General features: G+C 41.9%; 1 non-coding gene across 1 annotated transcript; it reads left to right on the forward strand.

Annotated features, from left to right (window-relative positions):
- Positions 1-1,637: 1,637 nt before the first annotated feature.
- Positions 1,638-1,841, forward strand: LOC115070503. Its single transcript, XR_003849657.1, has one exon. It is a non-coding gene; the product is annotated as a small nucleolar RNA SNORA73 family (small nucleolar RNA).
- The last annotated feature ends 7,166 nt before the right edge of the window (positions 1,842-9,007 follow it).

Below are 9,007 nucleotides of genomic sequence, written 5' to 3' on the forward strand. Positions count from 1 at the left end.
TCCTTCTGACCCTGAGCCCACCAGCCATATGATCTAGATGCTAAAACTAGGTTCTTTGGTTGCTGCTCATCGCCTGCCCCTTCCTCCACCTGAGAAGCGCTAGATTAGATGTAGGTACAATTGTTGTCATCATGATCATCCTATCGGTTTTCAGTGAGAAAACGTATCAAGGCTGATGATCTGGGACACTGCAGTGGCTTCCGAAACAGCACCTTGATCTTCCATAGATGTCTTTGAAAGGAAACTAACTCTGTTCTAAAAATCTGACAATGGTTGTAGAAGATCGGAACTCAGTATATACTTCCCATCAAATGAGGCTCCTCTGCTCTCTTACTACTGTATTGGGAATGCTTGTTTCTTAAAAGTATCCAGAGGAAGTGGAAGACATTAGTACTCACTCCTTATTCTAGAGTATATTCTCAACAGCTGTCAAAAAGCACTCTAGTGTCTTTAGTGACTGTGGTTAAAAGATGCCTGCACCTTCTTTCTCATGACTATATTGCTACATGCTTTATCTGACCAAGAGTTTGGTGTGCAGATCAGGAACATTTCTGCTAAAGGTGGCTCAAGGCTCAAGGATTCTTTTGCTTGGGATTTTATGTTCTCTTCAAAAGTTTAGGGGAGAAGAAATCAAGACAACATAGCAAACAAATCATTTCTATATGTTATATGAAAAGTGAACTTAAGTTAAAATCTATTTAAGAGTTCAAACCATTTATAGGTATGTGGTATGAGGATGCTGATGGGCATTAATTAGGGTATCAAAGTCCTAAATCAGCTGTGGTTTGGAGTGGTGGTGGTGTCCTAGGCATTTTTTCCTTTCTTCCTTCCTTCCTTCCTTCCTTCCTTCCTTCCTTCCTTCTTTTTTTGAATCAGGGTCTTCCTGTAGCCCAGCTGGTCTGAACTCCCTATATAGACCAGGCTGGCCTTAATCTCACAGAGGTGCACCTGCCTCTGCCTCCCAAGTGCTGATATTAAAGGCGTGTGCCACCAACACCTGGTCCTTTTTCTTTTTAAAGGAAGAATAGGTATTTGAGGTTGTCAGAGAGCCCTGTACAGGGAAGATGGTTTAGGCAAGCTACTTAATAGCATTCTTTATGCATTTTCTCAATAGCAAAATGGATAGCTGGGAGGGTTAAATAAGTAAGGACATGAATGCGTAAAACAACACGTAGGCACTTCTGCCAAGGGAGCTGCTGTCACAGATAAAAGCCACCTCATGGGCTGGAGGGGCAGCACTGCAATTCCAGCTCAGGGCCACTAGGAAGGAAAGCAGCAGGATGGCCTGGAGACCAGAGAGAAAAGTCTAGACCAGGGGCTGCTGGCTTGTCAACCTTAGAGCTTCACATGCACACACCCATATGTGCATCAGCACCTACATACATGTATGTCCCCATATGTGAGAACATGCATACACACACCACAGAAACAAGCACAATATATTGTGTTTGTTTGTTTGTTTGTTTGTTTGTTTTGGTCTTTTTGAGACAGGGTCTCCCTATAGCTCTAGCTGGTCTTGAGCTCGCTATGTAGACCAAGCTGGCCTCCAACTCAGACTCTGCCTCCCAAGTGCTGGGACTAAAGGTGTGTGCCACCATGCCTGTCTACAAAAATATTTTTTGAAAAAGAAGAGGAACCCAACATGGATATCCCAGGAGGTCACTTTCCCTGAGCTCTGTCCTAGTGGTATAGGGGAGCATAGGGCTCCACCCCATGATGTATAGTCCTTTTCCACAATGTTAGAGATGAAGCTGGGCTTCGAGTCTTTGTCTACCTATTCCTACGACTTCTCAGAGTCCTGTGGACAATGACTGGGGAGACAAACCATTCAGGAAACAGCCCTAGATCACTCAGTCTGGGAGTAAGGCTGCTTTATGATAATCTCCATTGTCAACTTGATTAAATTTGGAATCATGGAAGAGATGCACCTCTGGGCATATCTGTGAAGGCTTTTACAGAGAGGTTTATAGATCAAGGTTACAGCTCATCCTGGCAACGAAGTCAAGGCAGGAAGAGCTTGAAGCAGCTGGCCATATCACATCCACAATCAGGAAACAGATCGAGGAATGCTATCATCCTAGGCATTTTCTAAATACCTTCTTCCACTAGCCTGGTTTACTTTTCTGGACAGAATTGCTCACTTTTCCAGATTAAGCTACTTTTCTCCCAAATCTTTTATTATCTTTTTATTTTTAATTATTTTTTATGTTGATGTACAAAGTAAAAGGTCTTATCTTGACATATCCTTATGTATCATTACACTCTGTTCTCATTAATTCCGCACCCTCACCCATCACCACTTCCCTTCCTATTTTGGCCCCCCACCCCTTGCTCCTGAGGTTCTCTTGCCTTTCCAAGTTAGTCCCAACTTCTGCTCTCTTATTCGGTGTATTCCATTACACTCTCTACTTCCCATCTCCCTTAACCAAAATGTTAATCTGTAGTTTCTTTGCAATTGTTAAAAGGTTAGTATTCCCTGTTCAGCATGGAAGAAGCCAGAGCAGTCTGCATCCCGATTCCCTATTGGCAATTTAGGTAACGTCTTCAGAGGATGGTGTGATAAGAATAGGAGGTAGGAATTGGCTAGGCAGTTGGGGTAAAAAGACCCCAAAGAAAAGTAGCCAGTTTCTTGGCTAAAACCTACAATGTTCTTGGGCCTGTTAGCAACATACTCTGTTCCAAAGGCCAAAAATGTTGAAAGTATTTGGGAGCTTGTATCTAACCCTTAAAAGATTTTAGGGTTACTTCTTCAGAGAGGGGAATGTTAGAGTAGCCAAAAGCCCCATAAAAATAAATAAATAAAAGAAGAAGAAAGAGTACGTGACGTTATCAGAAAAAAGTGACGGGGAGATATGGGAGGACTTGGAGAGGAGGGAGTGGGCATGGATTTGATCAAAACACCTTATATGCATGTGTGAAATTCTCAATAAATTATTATTTTTTTTAAAAGGTTAGTATTCAAGGCAGGGCCTCAACAATCTATAATTTTTAACCATTCTACAACCATTTTTCTTACTAGTCTTTTTTCTAAATCCTAGTGTGTATGGGGAGAGTCTGATTCATCCGGGATGTCTGTCTGTGATCCTCATTGTGCAGGGGAGCATACACGCTTACAGAGCCAGGGCTGGAGCTTTCCTCAATCATTCTGGTGCCCGTTCTCCTTGGCTGAATATTGTGCTATAGACTCTTCCATTCCTGTTTCTGAGGCAGTGTTCTGGAATCTTCTATAGGAGTGCTGCTCCTGGTCATTAGATCAGCCCTGGCCAGTGGATGGTTCTGTGAGACCCCAGGAATTGCAGTGCTGGTTGGAAAGTCATGGCTCCATTGAAGACTGCAAACTCACTAGCTTGTCTTTCTGAACAAGAAAAGCCACAGAGATCTAGAGGGAGCAGATATCAGTCCTTGTGCTACTGCTTAAATTTAACAGAAGGCTGGCCTGGGGAGAACCACAGAAAAAAAGAAAGTAAAGAAGAGAAGATAAACCGAGGAGGTGACGGGGAGAAAACCCAAACTTGCTGTCTTTGGTCCAACGAGACCTGCTCATTGTCAAAAGGAGCCTGCGACACGAACAAAAATTACAAACCGCCTATTTTGTCCAGTTCCAAAGACTAGTCAAATGTACTGAAAGGTGGTTATTAATTGCTAGGAAGTATGGAAATGCTATATGCTCCCTCTTCATTATTTTAAATTAGTAAAATATATTGCAGGGTATATTGGTCTGCCAAATTCTCGAATACACTGAAATCAGATACCATCTACATGTGTATAGTCCTTCCAGAAAATACTATTCCCATCCTTTAACAGAGGCACTCAATCCACTTGAGACAGACAAGAGAAATTCTTTGGGAATAATAGTGTCTTCTCCCTTGGAAAGGCTTGATGTGCTGCAAAGTTACTGCCATATGGTTCTCACAAAGGTTCTGCCAAAATTCCCGTGGTTCTCACAAGAGCTCCTACCTCTCCGTTCTTCTAATCTCCTGCTGCGGTGGCAGACATGGGAGAGACAAGCAAGCTGCGATGGGAAGGGAAGTCAAATTAAAGCCCCACAGTCGTTTTCTTGTGGTTGTAGATGCCGGTCCTTCCCTCACTCTCCTTGACGAGGTATGTGTGAGATCCCACAAGGGCTGTCTGGAAGAGATCCATGGACGTCACTGTATTTTGTTAAGAAGCTGGAGGAGAATAGAAAGCAAGTTAATTTATATCTGTTGCAAAGCCTGGTGGGATGATGGGAGGGGTGGTGTGCTGAGAGTTTGAAGGCAGAAATCTTCAGGGGTTTTGACTTTATAGAAAACAGGGCATAGTACCTAGAAGTTACCCCGAATTCACAAAATGCCTTAACAGCATGTGGATGGGGCACCCTATGGGAATACTACTAACAGTCCTGGTTATGTGTAACAACAGGTAGGAGTCGGGGAACAGGCTCTGCACCCAAGTGAATGCTGGGCCAGCTTCTTTTCTTTACAGGATTATGATTGCTTTGAGTCCCTTCTGTTTCCTGGTGAGTTGTATTAGAGTGGCTTTTCCCAACCCCTACTGAAGTCTACATATTGAAGTGAGGAACACCATCCTTCTATCAAAACTTACAAATTGCTCTTGTGGGTGAATGACAGCCTTATAAGACAGATTGGTAAGGTCTGGATTCATAATGTGTTTTATTGCTTGTTAAATGTTGAGTGGACATTCTGAAGTAGATTCTTTGAGATTAATTAGAACTTACTAGCTCTATAATAGTGCTCAGTAAGTTGGATGGAGATTCATTTTCTAAACCTTGGGTATGTGTTGGCTTTTGATTTTTATTAGCAACTTCCTTAAATCACCTATTTCATGTTGCTATGAGTGTTAGATGCAGGCAAAGGGAATTTGGACCTTTCAATTAATTCAAAAAGTACACTGAAGATTTATAAAAATCTTTAGTCTGGTGTTGCTGAGCCTGGCAAGTCCAATGGAGCTTCAGTCTTTGACCTGATGTCACTCATTCCCTGGTTGGTGTATTGTTTGGCCCATCAAGAGAAAATTCACCACAAATATCGGAGCGCGACAAAGTGAGATAAAGGTTACCAAGGAATAACATTTATACTGGCCTTCGCTCTGTCTGTGCTAGTTCATTGGTGACCTTTCCCTATCTTAGAAGATGTTTATCTTTTCACTGAGCTATGGGGTACAGTTGGTATGCCCTTCCTGCCCCTCTGCTCAGAGTCCTACACCAGCCTGGAGCGTGATTCTCACAGTGCAGGTGGCCCCAGGCTTCTACTTGATTGGACCAGGCAGTGAATAGATGATTCACTTCTCTCCCCTTCCCTTTCCCTATTAGAATTGTTTCTGCATGTGTGAAGATGAGATAATTAAATACATCCTTGAAGGATACAGAAAACAACAACACCTTCTTCCTTGACTTCTGGGGAGTACAGTCCCTTGAACCACCAGGTTGTCTTATCAAATGAGTTATTGTTTTTCAAAATATAGCCTGAATGGCATCCTTTCTAATTAAGGCTTCTGGCTTTCAGATTAACGTGATATTTGCCAGTAAAAGCCTGCCAAAAAATAAATAAATAAAAGCAGGCTTACCGTTAAATATTGATTTTAGCTAGGAAACCGGCTCCAAATTTTGTTATACCAGTCTTGATCTCCACGGCCTCTGGGCATCTGTTTCAATTTGGTCAAATTGAAATGGGGAGGGACAGTGCCAGGCTAACAGCCAGGTGATCCAATATAGCAGAATGAGTTGTATTTGATGAAAAAGAGTCAGGCGCAGTCATCTATAGGTCCTGGGGACAGGTGAACAGGACTCAGATAAAATAAGAGAGGATGGGCATCTTCAGCCATCTTGTGGGCTGACCTGAGCTGATGATTATTTTTATTTTTGAAATGTAAAGCACATGTTGAGTTATCTTTGGAGAGCAGTATGTTTGTCTGTTTTCCTTTCTTCGTCTCTGGCTCTGTGCAATCTTTTTCTCCTACTGATCTGGATGGACACTTTTCCTCAAAAGCCTTCATGTCATTGGTAAGGATTTTAAAAGTCCAAAGACAATTTCTTTCCCCCTAGGAACCACATTTCTCAATCACTACTCCAAGCTTTTTTTTCCCCTATTTAGAAAGTGGATAGTAGGAATGTTCTCCTGAACGAACATGCTTGTGAACTGTTATTATTCATCTGTGTGTCTGACAAGAGAAGGCAAACAGGAAGAGGGAGGGTTAAAGTTCCCAGAGAAAAGGGCACTGGATGCAACTGAACTCCATGGGGGCAAAGTGCCTGAGATCTATTAGTTTTGACAACCCCACTTATTCCAGCGTCTCTCGTCATGTGTAAAGGGAACAAAGGCTGATAAACAATGATGAGGCAAGGTACTGGTTTGTATTTCCAGACTCATAAATATTTCACAATACCATTTTCTTACAATCAGATACATTAGTTTGCCAAATGGAAATGTGGCTGGATGTGGATGTTTACACAGTGCTGGTGTTTAACAAAAGCTCCTGCTTTCAAAAGCAGCAGGCATGGGGGTAGGAGGCCTGACTCTGAGGTGTGCCTCTTGCTTACTACCCCACCTGGCTTCCAAAGGTATGTTCTAATTCATAGAAAGGAGTTGGTATTTGACCTCTGGAAGCTGCTGGTATCTACTCTGAGAAATGTGTTATTAGACTCTATAGCAAAAAAGCACCAACCTTAACCGCACACTCCTGTTCTCCATCTCTGGCCCTGCAGACACCCTTGTCCTTCTTTGTAGTCCACCCTGTGGACAGCAGAATCAGGCACCAAAAGGTGAATTTAATTTGGACAAAACTTTGTCTTGATAGAACTCCCTTTATCCATGCTCAAACACAGCAACCTGCAATTTCCTTAGAATGAACCTCACCTTGCCCTATGATAGGCTCTAAAAATTCAGTCCAGCCTCAGCATCTTTCACAGCTAACCCAGCTACAACAGGAAGAGGGACAGAGACACTCGAGTGGGCAAGGAGTCGGCTTTCTCCCCGATGTAATCAATCCTGAGTGCGTAGATATCACTTGATTAACAGCTGCAGTATTAATTTCCCTTTTTGGTTGCTTGACTCACAGCAAGAACCATGTCAAGGCAGCAGAGAAGCAATTAAATTGATTTTAATCTTTGTCAGGGAAGATAACGCATTTCTTTCTCTTCTCATTTAAATAATTAAAGTTTCACTAGGTATTATTTCTGGCTTTAACGAAATTGGTATCTTAATGTAATAGAACCCTTGTAATTATATACTTAATGGCTCTTAATAAGTTAATCATGGTTTTTCACTTAACATGTATTTTTTTACTTATTAAACTTTTATTTGTTTTAGTGTCTTTGCTTTCAATCATAATGGGGAAACACAGAGAACAATGGACAGAAAACAATTCTATCATGTCTCATCATGAATTTTTTCAACAGCCATCTCCTCTTCCCTTCCTAGTGTCCTGGACTTAAATTTGAAATAATATTTTCAGATTTCAGGGCATTTAAGAAAAACCTATTTCTTTTAATAAGCAGCATACTTACTTTAATGGTGATGGAGTCTTTGGTTTCTATGAAAATTTCCATATATTACAATGTATGTTGTTAAGTTGTGTGGAGTGCCTCAAAATTTAACATTCCATTAAAGTCATAGATAAATATTTAAGTCGCAATAGTAAAAAAGAAAAAAAGAAAAGATTTTATTCCTCCTTGGCATGCAGTCCAATATTAGGTGGTTATCTTATTTCTCATAAGAAAATACAGGCAAAACTCAGAGATCAAGTACCCTTCCTCATTTGACAGGGAATTTCAACTGCAAGTTGTGTATTGCTCCTAGAATCCTGAGCACTGCATCACTAAACTACAATAAATATCCATTGCTGCCAACAGATTTGTGACTGATGAGTCCTGGGAAATAGTTCTCAATTCAGATTCTGGTAAAGAATTTTGAAGATACTTTGTCTTTAGGATGCTAAATGCTTTTTAAGAGAGAACCCATAGCCCAGTAGACACCATGAGTCCTGGGCCAGAAACACTGACCTTAGAGAGAGGGAAAGTCAGCATGGAGGAGGCCCCTATCCCCAGTGTGTTGGAGGAATGGTCTTCTGGAGAAAGTAAATTGATGAAGACTGCATTATTGAATTAGTATTTGGAGAAGTGTGAAACTCATGTGCTGCAAATTGCAAAATGTCACTTCCTTTGGGTGAACAGATTGCAAGAAGACACTTCTTGGAATGGCCAGCAAAACAGGCGGTGACCTCTCCCTTCTTCTCCCCTCCTTAGTGCTTGTTTTGCGCTCATGGCTGCGCACTGAAAACGCATGTACGCCGACTCTAACCACTTCCGAAACCAACTCAGAGGTAGAGACTGGACATATTACTGCAAGTGGCAGGTGATCAGCACCAAGTGAAGCATTAAAGAAATGGAAGAAGGGCCCTTTAGACCAGTACTCATCCCATCACTTCGGATTTGGCATCTTGGAAATCTATTGTACATACATCCTTCCTGATTGCAAAACTGACACCTGTGCAGTTCTTTCTAGGGAGAGTATCTTCAGGTATTCTTACTGGATCATGGAATTGTTGGTCATGAGGGATGTATGTATTTAGGGATCTATCTAGATGGATAGATAGAGCTGTAGGGATATAATTGTTCTCAGTGAGGATTCTGGATCCCAGAGTATTCAAACTCCGCTCAGTGTGAAAGGATTTTACAGCATCATGAGGTGGGTGTGAGAGAGACCCAGTCAAGGGAAAGGAGAGGTAAAATCATTTCAGGCACGTGAGTCCGAGGCAAGGATGTGAAGGTTGCTGAGGGAAGGGCACTTTTAGGAACTGCTCACCCCTGCCTTCATGGGTGCCCCTGCAGAAGAAGCCAGGCTGATAGTGATGCTCTCTCTGCCCTGCAAGAGCTGCAAGTATTTTCACATCTTGATCCTATTTGATCCTCACACATATTCTATAAATTGGGAAAGAAACATCTTATCAACTGAAATCCATGGATGAAGAAGTAGGAGTCTTCAAGCGTTGCACACAAGACTTGAGGGCT

This window comes from Nannospalax galili, unplaced genomic scaffold (assembly GCF_000622305.1).
Source record: "Nannospalax galili isolate Female #2095 unplaced genomic scaffold, S.galili_v1.0 scaffold255, whole genome shotgun sequence".
Lineage (NCBI taxonomy): Eukaryota > Metazoa > Chordata > Mammalia > Rodentia > Spalacidae > Nannospalax > Nannospalax galili.